The sequence below is a fragment of the Pan troglodytes genome, chromosome 9 (genome assembly GCF_028858775.2).
Source record: "Pan troglodytes isolate AG18354 chromosome 9, NHGRI_mPanTro3-v2.0_pri, whole genome shotgun sequence".
In the NCBI taxonomy this organism is placed as follows: domain Eukaryota; kingdom Metazoa; phylum Chordata; class Mammalia; order Primates; family Hominidae; genus Pan; species Pan troglodytes.
Genome location: NC_072407.2, coordinates 31,631,199 through 31,644,916, shown reverse-complemented (window position 1 = coordinate 31,644,916; position 13,718 = coordinate 31,631,199). Strand labels below are relative to the sequence as shown.

The following is a 13,718-nucleotide window of genomic DNA, read 5'->3' as shown; positions in this document are numbered from 1 at the left end:
ATTATATCACATTTCAGAAAAAATGCTTCAACTCTTCAGATGAACAAGTATGTTGTTTGCAAAATCAACTTTTTTTTCTGTAAAACCTATGTGGCTTTTTCAGAAGAGAACTAACTAGGTTAATAAGCCCATATTCCGCCATTTCTTACTGACAAATAATCACCGTGTCTCCAAGTCTTAGGTCTTATTTTTTCCTTTTTCCCATTTGGTCTTTTTTCCCCCCCCATTTGTCTTTTAAAAAGCTATTTAAGGACCTTCAATTTTAGATGCACACTCTTTAGCTTGGTACTTGAGGCCCCTTGTGATCTGACTTCACCTAGGGAGGGTTGCAGGCCTCACCTTTCCCTGCTCTCCTGCACATATCCCAGGGTCCACTTTTATTGAACCATCTATTGCCTGTTTCCAAACTATACCTCACCCCTCTCATCCCTGGTTTTTTGTTTGTCCTTTCTCACTCCTGCTTCTGCACAAATAAATCATTCAAGACTCAAATTCCATTTCTTCCTTAAAACTCCCTCTGATTTTCTAAGCTGGAAACAATTTCCCACAGGCCCTGTTGTGAAATCCCCATCCACATTATTTCTATCTCTCTAGTGGCACTTAGTGTTTTCAGCCCTGCAATAAGGCTTCTAGAATATGACTTTCTGGAGAGCAAGGTTTGTGTCTGAGGACAGCACACAGAACAGTGTTTATGAGGCCAGGCCTGGCTGTCGGACAGACCTGGGCTTGACTTTTGGCTCTGTTGCTGGTTGCAGGGTGACCTAAGCAGGCTACTTGACCTCTTAACTTCAGTTTACTCCTCTATAAAAGGTGAGTGCTACCTACTTCATAGGCTTAGGGTGAGACCCAGGGAGATAATAAACGTAAAATAACTGTTAACTATAGCACTTATTATATGTCGGACCCTGAAAGCACCTGATATTTTTTTTTCCACTGTTAAAATAACTTTATCTTGCATTTTACAGAAGTCTATTAATGATTTTTAAAAAGCACCTCCTTACCCCACATCATGTTTCTCTGACAGTTGTTAAAGTAGGCAATGAGTAGGTCAACAGCTTGAGCATCAGCATCTTGCAAAGATTTCAGACTAACCAACCACTCACGAAAGAACTTGGCAGCTTTTTTTTTTATCTTGTTTTTAATACAACGGTATATCGACTCTGATGGCAAACCTGTCCAGCCACATCTCCACAACACGCTTTGCAAAATCAGTGATTAGCAAATTAGTTAGCTTTGGCAAGGAGCTTGATATTTGTTAAATTCACAACTTCACAGAAACTATTAAGTAAGCCACACTTTATACATGAAGAACCTGACTCCCAAAGAGCTTAAGGGTCTTGCTCAAAATTAATCATTCTGCTAGTAAGTAGCTAGTCTGGCTCCATAATCCATGGTCTTGTCCACTGGGCTATATTGATTCTATTCTCTTGATTGTTATTTATTTATTCATTTATTGAGATGGAGTCTCACTCTGTTGCCCAGGCTGGAGTGCAATGGTGCGATCTTGGCTCATTGCAACCTCTGCCTCCCGGATTCAAGCGTTTCTCATGCCTTAGCCTCCTGAGTAGCTGGGATTGCAAGTGTGTGCCACCATGCCCACTTAATTTTTGCATTTTCAGTAGCGATGGGGTTTCACCATGTTGGCCAAGCTGGTCTTGAACTCCTGACCTCCAGTGATACACCCCACTCGGCCTCTCAAAGTGCTGGGATTACAGGCATGAGCCACTGTACGCAGCCTGATTGTTATTTATTTTTATCTGTGAGTAATTCACATTTATTTTCTTATAGAATCTAGCACACCATTGGCATGAAGTAGATGCTCAAGAAATAATTATTTGAAATGACTCGAAGAAACTCACCTGGTTAGATGAATTTGTGCTGTTGTAAGATTAGCCACTTGAATGACATGTTTGTAGGGAGCCAACAAACAACTGGTGAGCCTGGGGGGCTCTTCTGGTTTCCCTCCTTGGGCTCATCTCTACAGCTTCCTTAAGTGAGCCTAAGATACATTGCTCTAGCCCTGGAAAGAAAAGATTTCATTTTAAAAATTGTTCTTTTTCCAAGGAAATGTCAACAATACTAAACACACCCACATATTTCAGAGAACGAATAATGACAGAAAAAAGATTACTATTTTGCTGTGTGACCTTAGGCCAGTCATTTTGTGTCCCTTAGACATAGTCTCCTCGTCTGTACAATGGCAGGGCTGAACATAATGATCTTTAAGCTTCAGCCTTTTGTGATTCCAGGTTGTTATATGTTTTTTTCTTCTTTTGATATCTCAACATATGTCTTAAGGCACACAGGATGCAGAAATGTAGAAATTTGATTTATATAGGCTATATTTTCACAATGCAAAGAACAAAACAGAAATAGAAGCATTTTTGCTCATAGAGTTATTATTTCCACAACTACTCATAAATTTGCACAGTATTAGTAGTAACAGCACCTCCTGTAAATTTAAAATACTTTTGCATTTATACAGGCTTTTAGAGATTTTTCAAAGCCTTTCACTCCATTGTTAAGAGGTCTCCAGACTGTTGAAAAACATCCCAACAAAAACATGACAGATGCATAGAAAGCTTGAATGTTATCTGTACATCTAGCGTTTATTAAACATCCATTATTTCTAAGTTCTGTAAAGAAACTTGAAAGACACACCCTAGACTCAAAACTCCTGCCACTTAAAAAGTAAGACATGCAAACATATGCAGCTACAAATTAACAGTATGAAAATACTGTGCAAACAATGGCCTTCCCGAAACCGCTTTTGCAAAATTATAACTAAGGAAATTATGACAGTGAAAGATATCAGACATAACCAACTCCATCTTGCTTCCAACCTCTAAACTGTCCTTGTCCATTCCTGGGCGTAGGCTGAACTAACCTTGGGAAGGAATTTAGTTTATAGTTTAAATAATAGCCCTTCCCCAAAACTAAACTGTTCTTATAAAATGAAGGAAAGGCCACCAGCCACCAAGTTAGAATGAGAGGGGCTGGAATTCTAGATATTACCAGCCATTATTCCGGAGGTCATAAGATTTGCAACTTCCCCAGTTACTCTTAAAGGTAACATCACTATTGTGAACTTAAGATGGGCCTTTTGAGATGTCTTTTCAGGTTTCTGTATTTCTACCAACCGGACGGCCCCACCTGGACCTGCCAACCAGTTCTGTGGTCTCCACCCAGCAACCGACTCAGCATAAGAGAAGAGCTTTGACTCCCTGTTATTTCATCCCTGAGCCAACCAATCAGCACTCCTGATTCACTGGCCCCCTACCCACCAAATTATCCTCGAAAACTCTGATCCCCGAGTTTTTGGGGAGACTGATTTGAGTAATAATAAAACTCCAGTCTCCTGCACAGCTGGCTCTGGGTGAATTACTCTTTCTCTATTGCAATTCCCCTGTCTTAATAAATCAGCTCTGTCTAAGCAGTGGGCAAGGTGAATCCATTGGGTGGTTACAAATTTAGAGGCTCATCCAGGATTGCCCTTGTGGCTACCTGCCCGTGGTTCAGTAGCCCCCTCCAGCAATGGATCCAGGGGCCAGCCCAAGCAGCCACCTAGTTCACTTGGACTGGGAGCTGACTCTGGTACTCTCTCTACTGACAGGGCACTCCCGACCCAATGGGCATGGATTTAATTGCAATAGAGAAATAGTCCTGGGGAGACGTCCCATAACTGTAGCCCTATCACAGGGTGTCTGTCTATAGCCCCATTGTAGGGTGTCTGGGTTGGTGAGTATCCTAGGTGCTGCCAATGTCTCCTTCCTTTTCGCAACTAGTTCTGTAGCTCCATTGTGAGGTGTCTGTAGCTACAACATGGGGTGTCTGTCTTGGTTTGGCTCCTGGGGGGGTCTCGGTTGGCTCTGCCTAACTAGTAAAAAGAGTCTTGGTTCGGGAGACTTCTCCTCAATCAAGAAGATTTCAGGGAGATTTCTCAAACAGAGAATAGGAGGATAGTTTGGAAGAGATACTCTGGAATTCTTGGTTAGGAATCTTGATTTGGAAAGCCTTCTGTCTGTCTTGTCTATATGTGTGTATTTGTATATGTGGAGGAGATCTCTGAAGGAATTGCTGATGGAAGTCTAGCAGGCCTAACTCAGAGAACTCTCCTTATCTATCTGGTCACATTCAGTGAGTCCTGAAAGAAGTTTAACAGCCCTGGATCGGGTTTGTGACTGCTCTTCATCTTGCCCAGAGATCACCCATTGAATTCCCAGATGGAGGTCACCATTCCCCACTTTGTGTAGATCAAAGACAACAGGGACCAATGGGAAAAAGTTCGAGTCTTGCCAGGTCGATGTTGGGTGCTGAACAAGGTGACCAATGTCTGTAGCGTTATGTGTATTTTGCTTCCACTGGAATGGAAAATGTTAATTTGGTTCCCCATGTAGCCCATCAGGCAGCATCTTGCAACATTGAGAAGCTTTTGCCTATGGTTCCATAAAACAGAAAAGGATCATTTTCTTTTGTAATGGGGCTTGGTCCCCTCACGTCTATGGCACGGTGAACAGGGCCATCAAATGCTGCTCCATTCTTCTAGAAGCTGCAGAGAAAGGGGACCCAGAAACCTGATATGCTGGCACAAAGGGCAAGAATTCTTACCAAAAAAGTGTCTGGCCTCTCTCTCTCTCTTTCTCTCTGCATTGTGTGTCTGTGTGAGTGTGTGTGTGTGTATGTTGGAGGGGGGCAGTGGTAAGCGATAAATGTCACTGTGTGTCTCTGCAAAGGTTTGATGAATAGTAAAAAAGGATTTGTGAGACTAGTCTTAGGCTGTGGCAAATCTGGTGCACTTTGTACTAAGAATTTGTCTTTCCGTAATGGAGAGAAGGGTGTCACAGGATAGAACATGAGTTTAGGACCCCTGTAATCCTGCTTTTCAAGCCAACCCAGCAGGCTGGTCAGTTATAAACTTTGCTGTGGGTCCCTGAAACCAATACCAGATGAAATTTCTGTCTTGTTTTGTGTCTTTAAGAGCTTAACTTTGTGACCATGTAGAGGTACTTCATCCTGGTCTCCACCATCCAGAGGACAGGAATTTGGGGGTTCATATCACAGCCCTAAAAATTATCTTGAGCACTTAAAAGCCTTTGCAAGCTTCAAATCAGCTGCTGTAGACTTCTTCGGGGGAGAGCAGTAGAAACTGCTCAATGCTGTGTAGCTCAGTAGCTAAGGTTTTTATCTCTTGACAATGGTGGCCCAGGTTCAATTCTTGGCTTACAGAATGATTCCTTTCTGGTTTGTTATTTGTGGAACTTTGCCATTTATTGAGGTTTTTTTTTTCACCCCATAGATAGCTTCTGATTTCCTGTCTTGAATTTTCCTTTCACTGTACTACCTTTGGGGATATTCTAAATCTTGTTTTAAAAAAAAAAAAAAAGCTGCTTACCATCTCTTTAAAACACCTTTTGTATCCATAGTTAAGTTATAACCTTAATTAAAACTTACTAATTTCATGTGGGCGGTTACCTGGGGTAGAATTCAAAGGCCAGAAATATTGGCTGTCCTGACTAGAGTCTAGTAATAAGAGATTTAAAAGAGATTTTCTTTAAACAAAAGAGCTCTATGGTTAAAATTTGCTTAATTAAACATGAATATCCAAGCTATATATATTTAAAAGAACTTTATCTTTTTTCTCTTTGCTCTGCATTAAGTACTCTTTCTCTATTGCAATTCCCCTGTCTTGATAAATTGGCTCTGTTACATTTCCAAAGCATTCTGGGAACAAGGCTATAGGACAAAAAGTCATTCTAGAATTTTTCTGCCTTAATAAGAATTGAGAGAGGAAAAAGAAAGAAACCGGTCAGGCAGGCAGTTAGGATGGGCCCCGGATTGAATTTTTAGAAACAAAAGAACAGCCTGCAGGCACAGATAAGGGATCTTGCACTGGGGGACTTGCCTAAGACATGCCCACAGCTGCACAGATAAGAAAGGCTACACAGGTGACTTGCCCAGACATGCCAGCAGTGGAAAATTTCATCCCCTGACACATGCATAATAAGGGCAACAAAGCAATATGGGTAACTCAAGCTAAGGGCCCACATGCACCTTAGGAGGATGGGGTGGAGCTACCAGAAATACATGCCTTATGCAAACAAGATGCCCAGCCCTCATCAGTTTCCTATAAAAGCCTGTGCATTCAACTATGAAAAACAGCAATCCTCTTCCAGTTCCCCTTTCTGCAACAGAGAGCTTTCTTCATTCACTTATTAAACTTTCACTCCGACCTCACCCTTTGGGTCCATACTCCTTAATTCTCTTGGTCTTGGGTGATACCTCACAAGGAGAGACTGCTACATTGTGGTGCGTTGGTGAGACTGTAACAGACTCCTTTCCAAGTGTTTGGTGTCTGAGTTTTCAGAAGGTTTGACATGCATTTCTTCATTTAATGCTTAGAACAGACCACCACCAATAATAACAACTCCACATCTTATTTTTCAGATGGGGAAACTATGATTCAGAATGATAACAATTAATACAAAGCTGAAGCAAGATTCAAATCCAAGTCTTCTGACTTGAAATCCTACTTTCTTGCCACTTTTTAAACTATTTATCTGATGTTGGCAATTCATGGCAATCAGAGGATGGATGAAGGGCTCTGGAGGTTTTGGTTGCAGTCAGCAAGCATTAGAAAGAATAAGTGTGCTTAGATGAGGTGGGAAAGCCCAGGTACATGAAGGAAAAGAATAATTTGCCTAAGTTGCCTAGTTTAAAATCATTTTTAATTGGAAAGGTATTTTTATCTTCATTTACAGATGTGGAAACTAAGATTCAGAATGATTATTCAAAAATCACATAGCTAGTGGCAGCCTCAAGGATTGAAACCAGGTGTGTCTGTCTCTAAATATAGTGATAAAAAGCATGCATTTTGGGTTGAACTCTGCTCTCCACATAGATCTTGGTCCAGCCCACCCCCTAACCCTGGTGTCCTCATGTGAAATGAGGCTAATAATTGTCAGGCCTCTGAGCCCAAGCCAAGCCATCACATCCCCTGTGACTTGCACATATACGCCCAGATGCCCTGAAGTAACTGAAGAATCACAAAAGAAGTGAATATGCCCTGCCCCACCTTAACTGATGACATTCCACCACAAAAGAAGTGTAAATGGCCAGTCCTTGCCTTAAGTGATGACATTACCCTGTGAAAGTCCTTTTCCTGGCTCATCCTGGCTCAAAAAGCACCCCCACTGAGCACCTTGCGACCCCCACTCCTGCCCGCCAGAGAACAACCCCCCTTTGACTGTAATTTTCCCTTACCTACCCAAATCCTATAAATGGCCCCACCCCTATCTCCCTTTGCTGACTCTCTTTTCAGACTCAGCCCACCTGCACCCAGGTGATTAAAAGCTTTATTGCTCACACAAAGCCTGTTTGGTGGTCTCTTCACACGGACACACATGAAATTTAGTGCCGTGACTCGGATCGGGGGTCCTCCCTTGGGAGATCAATCCCCCGTCCTCCTGTTCTTTGCTCCGTGAGAAAGATCCACCTACGACCTCAGGTCCTCAGACCGACCAGCCCAACGAACATCTCACCTATTTTAAATCAGGTAAGCGGCCTCTTCTTACTCTCTTCTCCAACCTCTCTCACTGTCCCTCAACCACTTTCTCCTTTCCACTCTTCAATCTCTCCCTTCTCTTAATTTCAATTCCTTTCATTTTCTGGGAGAGACAAAGGAGACACGTTTTATCCGTGGATCCAAAACTCCAGCACCAGTCATGGACTGGGAAGGCAGCCTTCCCTTGGTGTTTAATCATTGCAGGGACGCCTGATTATTCACCCACGTTTCAAAGGTGTCAGACCACGCAGGGATGCCTGCCTTGGTCCTTCACCCTTAGCGGCAGGTCCCACTTTTCTGGGAAAGGGGCAAGTACCCCAACCCCTTCTCTCCTTGTCTCTACCCCTTCTCTGCTTTTCTGGAGGAGGGGCAAGTACCCCTCAACCCCTTCTCCTTCACCCTTAGCGGCAAGTCCCGCTTTTCTGGGGGAGGGGCAAGTACCCCTCAACCCCTTCTCCTTCACTCTTAGTGGCAAGTCCCGCTTTTCTAGAGGAGGGGCAAGTACCCCAACCTCGTATCTCTGTGCCCCAATCCCTTATTTCCATGCCCCGACCCCTTATTTCCGTGCCCCGACCCCTTATTTCCACACCTCATCCCTTATTTCCGTGCCCCATCCCTTATTTCCATGCCCCAACCTCTTATCTCTGTGCCCCAACCCCTTTTCCCACTTTTCTGGAAGGTAAGAACCCCCAAACCTCTTCCCTCTGTTTCTCTACTCTCTCTTTTCTCTAGGCTTGCTTCCTTCACTATAGGCAACCTTCCACCCTCCATTCCTCCTTCTACTCCCTTGGCCTGTGTTCTCAAAAACTTAAAACCTCTTCAACTCACACCTGACCTAAAACCTAAATGCCTTATTTTCTTCTGCAATGCTGCCTGACCCCAATACAAACTCGACAGCAGTTCCAAATAGCCAGAAAATGGCACTTTGAATTTTTCCATCCTACAAGATCTAAATAATTCTTGTCATAAAATAGCCAAATGGTCTGAGGTGCCTGACATCCAGGCATTCTTTTACACATCAGTCCCTTCCCAGTCTCTGTGCCCAGTGCAACTCGTCCCAAATCTTCCTTCTTTCCCTCCCGCCTGTCCCCTCAGTCCCAACACCAAGCGTCGCTGAGTCTTTCTAATCTTCCTTTTCTACAGACCCATCTGACCTCTCCCTTCCTCCCCAGGCTACTCCTCGCCAGGCCGAGCTAGGTCCCAATTCTTCCTCAGCCTCTGCTCCTCCACCCTATAACCTTTTTATCACCTCCCCTCCTCACACCTGGTCCGGCTTACAGTTCCGTTCCGTGAGTAGCCTTCCCCCTCCTGGCCAGCAATTTACTCTTAAAAAGGTGGCTGGAGCTAAAGGCATAGTCAAGGTTAATGCTCCTTTTTCTTTATCCCAAATCAGATAGCGTTTAGGCTCTTTTTCATCAAATATAATAATCCAGCCCAGTTCATGACTTGTTTGGCAGCAACCCTGAGACACTTTACAGCCCTAGACCCTAAAAGGTCAAAAGGCCGTCTTATTCTCAAAATAAATTTTATTACCCAATCTGCTCCTGACATTAAATAAAACTCCAAAAATTAAATTCCGGCCCTCAAACCCCACAACAGGATTTAATTAACCTCACCTTCAAGGTGTACAATAATAGAAAAAAGTTGCAATTCCTTGCCTCCACTGTGAGACAAACCCCAGCCACATCTCCAGCACACAAGAATTTCCAAATGCCTGAAACTCAGCGGCCAGGCGTTCCTCCAGAACTTCCTCTCCCAGGAGCTTGCCACAAGTGCCAGAAATCTGACCACCAGGCCAAGGAATGCCCGCAGCCCGGGATTCCTCCTAAGCCATGTCCCATCTGTGTGGGACCCCACTGAAAATCGGACTGTTCAACTCACCTGGCAGCCACTCCCAGAGCCCCTGGAACTCTGGCCCAAGGCTCTCTGACTGACTCCTTCCCAGATCTTCTCGGCTTCGCAGCTGAAGACTGACACTGCCTGATTGCCTCGGAAGCCCCCTAGACCATCACAGAAGCAGAGCTTCGGGTAACTCTCACAGTGGAAGGCAAGCCTGTCCCCTTCTTAATCAATATGGAGGCTACCCACTCCACATTACCTTCTTTTCAAGGGCCTGTTTCCCTTGCCTCCATAACTGTTGCGGGTATTGACGGCCAGGCCTCTAAACCTCTTAAAACTCCCCAACTCTGGTGCCAACTTAGAAAATACTCTTTTAAGCACTCCTTTTTAGTTATCCCCACCTGCCCAGTTCCCTTATTAGGCTGAGACACTTTAACTAAATTATCTGCTTCCCTGACTATCCCTGGACTACAGCTATATCTCATTGCCACCCTTCTTCCCAATCCAAAGCCTCCTTTGCGTCCTCCTCTTGTATCCCCCCACCTTAACCCACAAGTATAAGATACCTCTACTCCCTCCTTGGCGACCGATCATGCACCCCTTACCATCTCATTAAAACCTAATCACCCTTACCCCACTCAACGCCAATATCCCGTCCCGCAGCACGCTTTAAAAAGGTTAAAGCCTGTTATCACTCGCCTGCTATAGCATGGCCTTTTAAAGCCTATAAACTCTCCTTACAATTCCCCCATTTTACCTGTCCTAAAACCAGACAAGCCTTACAAGTTAGTTCAGGATCTGCACCTTATCAACCAAATTGTTTTGCCTATCCACCCCGTGGTGCCAAACCCATATACTCTCCTATCCTCAATACCTGTCTCTACAACCCATTATTCTGTTCTAGATCTCAAACATGCTTTCTTTACTATTCCTTTGCACCCTTAATCCCAGCCTCTCTTCGCTTTCACTTGGACTGACCCTGACACCCATCAAGCTCAGCAAATTACCTAGGCTGTACTGCTGCAAAGCTTCACAGACAGCCCCCATTACTTCAATCAAGCCCAAATTTCTTCCTCATCTGTTACCTATCTCGGCATAATTCTCATAAAAACACACGTGCTCTCCCTGCCAATCATGTCCGACTGATCTCTCAAACCCAAGCACCTTCTACAAAACAACAACTCCTTTCCTTCCTAGGCATGGTTAGCATGGTCAGCATGGTCAGAATTCTTACACAAGAGCCAGGACCACACCCTGTAGCCTTTCTGTCCAAACAACTTGACCTTACTGTTTTAGCCTAGCCCTCATGTCTGCGTGCAGTGGCTGCCGCTGCTTTAATACTTTTAGAGGCCCTCAAAATCACAAGCTATGCTCAACTCACTCTCTACAGTTCTCATAACTTCCAAAATCTATTTTCTTCCTCATACCTGACGCATATACTTTCTGCTCCCCGGCTCCTTCAGCTGTACTCACTCTTTGTTGAGTCTCCCACAATTACCGTTGTTCCCCGCCCAGACTTCAATCCGGCCTCCCACATTATTCCTGATACCACACCTGACCCCCCATGACTATCTCTCTGATCCACCTGACATTCACCCCATTTCCCCAAATTTCCTTCTTTCCTGTTCCTCACCCTGATCACGCTTGATTTATTGACGGCAGTTCTACCAGGCCTAATCGCCACACACCAGCAAAGGCAGGTTATACTATAGTACAAGCCACTAGCCCGCCTCTTAGAACCTCTCATTTCCTTTCCATCGTGGAAATCTATCCTCGAGGAAATAACTTCTCAGTGTTCCATCTGCTATTCTACTACTCCTCAGGGATTATTCAGGCCCCCTCCCTTCCCTACACATCAAGCTCGAGGATTTGCCCCACCCAGGACTGGCAAATTAGCTTTACTCAACATGGCCTGAGTCAGATAACTAAAATACCTCTTAGTCTAGGTAGATTCTTTCACTGGATAGGTACAGGCCTTTCCTACAGGGTCTGAGAAGGCCACTGCAGTCATTTCTTCCATTCTGTCAGACATAATTCCTCAGTTTAGCCTTCCCACCTCTATACAGTCTGATAACAGACGAGCCTTTATTAGTTAAATCAGCCAAGCAGTTTTTCAGGCTCTTAGTATTCAGTGAAACCTTTATATCCCTTACGGTCCTCCGTCTTCAAGAAAAGTAGAATGGACTAAAGGTCTTTTAAAAACACACCTCACCAAGCTCAGCCACCAACTTAAAAAGGACTGGACAATACTTTTACCACTTTCCCTTCTCAGAATTCAGGCCTGTCCTCGGAATGCTACAGGGTACAGCCCATTTAAGCTCCTGTATAGATGCTCCTTTTTATTAGGCCCCGGTCTCATTCCAGACACCAGACCAACTTAGACTGTGCCCCAAAAATCTTGTCATCCCTACTATCTTCTGTCTAGTCATACTCCTATTCACCGTTCTCAACTACTCATACATGCCCTGCTCTTGTTTACACTGCCGGTTTACACTGTTTTTCCAAGCCATCACAGCTGATATCTCCTGGTGCTATCCCCAAACTGCCACTGTTAACTCTTGAAGTAAATAAATAATCTTTGCTGGCAGGACTATGCTGAATCTCCTTAGGCACTCTCTAATCAGATATCCTGAGTCGTCCCAATTCTTAGACCTTTTATACCTGTTTTTCTCCTTCTGTTATTCCATTTAGTTTCTCAATTCATCCAAAACCGTATCTAGGCCATCACCAATCATTCTATACAACAAATGTTTCTTCTAACATCCCCACAATATCACCCCTTACCACAAGACCTCCCTTCAGCTTAATCTCTCCCACTCTAGGTTCCCACGCCGCCCCTAATCCCGCTTGAAGCAGCCCTGAGAAACATCGCCCATTCTCTCTCCATACCACCCCCCAAAAATTTTTGCCGCCCCAACACTTCAATACTATTTTGTTTTATTTTTCTTATTAATAGAAGGCGGCAGGAATGTCAGGCCTCTGAGCCCAAGCCAAGCCATCACATCCCCTGTGACTTGCACATATACGCCCAGATGCCCTGAAGTAACTGAAGAATCACAAAAGAAGTGAATATGCCCTGCCCCACCTTAACTGATGACATTCCACCACAAAAGAAGTGTAAATGGCCAGTCCTTGCCTTAAGTGATGACATTACCTTGTGAAAGTCCTTTTCCTGGCTCATCCTGGCTCAAAAAGCACCCCCACTGAGCACATTGCGACCCCCACTCCTGCCCGCCAGAGAACAACCCCCCTTTGACTGTAATTTTCCCTTACCTACCCAAATCCTATAAATGGCCCCACCCCTATCTCCCTTTGCTGACTCTCTTTTCGGACTCAGCCCACCTGCACCCAGGTGATTAAAAGCTTTATTGCTCACACAAAGCCTGTTTGGTGGTCTCTTCACAGGGACGCACATGAAAATAATAATAATCAATGATAAGATCTTCTTGTATGTAATAGGTGAGATAATTCCTGTGATGCACTCAATACAGTATCTGTTACATACGAAATGCCTAGTAAACATTAGCTACTAGGATTCTTTGTTAGGGTTGAGTGCGGTGGCTCATGCTTGTAATCCCAGCACTTTGGGAAGCTGATGTGGGGGGATCACTTGAGGCTAACAGTTCGAGACCAGCCTGGCCAACATGGCAAAACCCCGTTTCTATTAAAAATACAGAAATTAGCTGGTGTGGTCATGTGCGCCTGTAATCCCAGATGCTCAGGAGGCTGAGGCATAAGAATCACTTGAACCCAGGAAGCAGAGGTTGCAGTGAGCTGAGATCACACTACTGCACTCCAGCCTGGGTGACAGAGTGAGACCCTGTCACAGAAAAAAAAAAAGAAAAGAAAAGAAAGAAAACATTATTGTTAGCTTTCATTGCTTCTCTTGAGTATTGCCCCTCTACTCAGTGCCTTTCCAGAAAGGTACAAGTAAATGTGAGAAAATGGGAAAAAAAAAATGGTCAAGTAGAATGGATGTGTATGTGGCTGTCAGCTCACTGTAACCTCCCTGGTCTATCTTTGATCCTTAGACACAGACTTGGTGGATGGAACACAGTTGATTGAATCAGAGATGAACACTGACCTAAACAGAAACAATCAGGTTCTTCCTCTTGGGAATTTTAAATTGGGACTAGAAAAGTCTTGCATATTTCTGGAACTATTATATGTAAACCTGAAAAGAATGGGATGGTCATATGCCACCTTGTGAACTGGGAGTCAAAGGTAGACAGTCTGCATAAAGATACAGAGGAAGGCAGGAACAAGAGGAAGTTCACTGCCTCAATCCCTTCTTCCCAAGACCTAGCCATAATCCTTT

At 44.2% G+C, this 13,718-nt stretch overlaps 2 long non-coding RNA genes across 3 annotated transcripts in view; one reads left to right on the top strand and one right to left on the bottom strand.

Annotated features, from left to right (window-relative positions):
• The window catches only part of LOC104008451 (uncharacterized), a 172,188-nt gene that overhangs the window by 37,533 nt on the left and 120,937 nt on the right, over positions 1-13,718 (bottom strand). For both annotated transcript variants that reach the window (XR_008537824.2, XR_008537822.2), the window contains exon 3: positions 1,860-2,020. This is a non-coding gene — a long non-coding RNA (uncharacterized LOC104008451). The remainder of the gene's footprint in view (positions 1-1,859; positions 2,021-13,718) is intronic.
• LOC134807337 (uncharacterized) lies at positions 6,963-12,777 on the top strand. The gene is made up of 2 exons (XR_010147518.1): positions 6,963-7,552; positions 12,357-12,777. It is a non-coding gene; the product is annotated as an uncharacterized LOC134807337 (long non-coding RNA).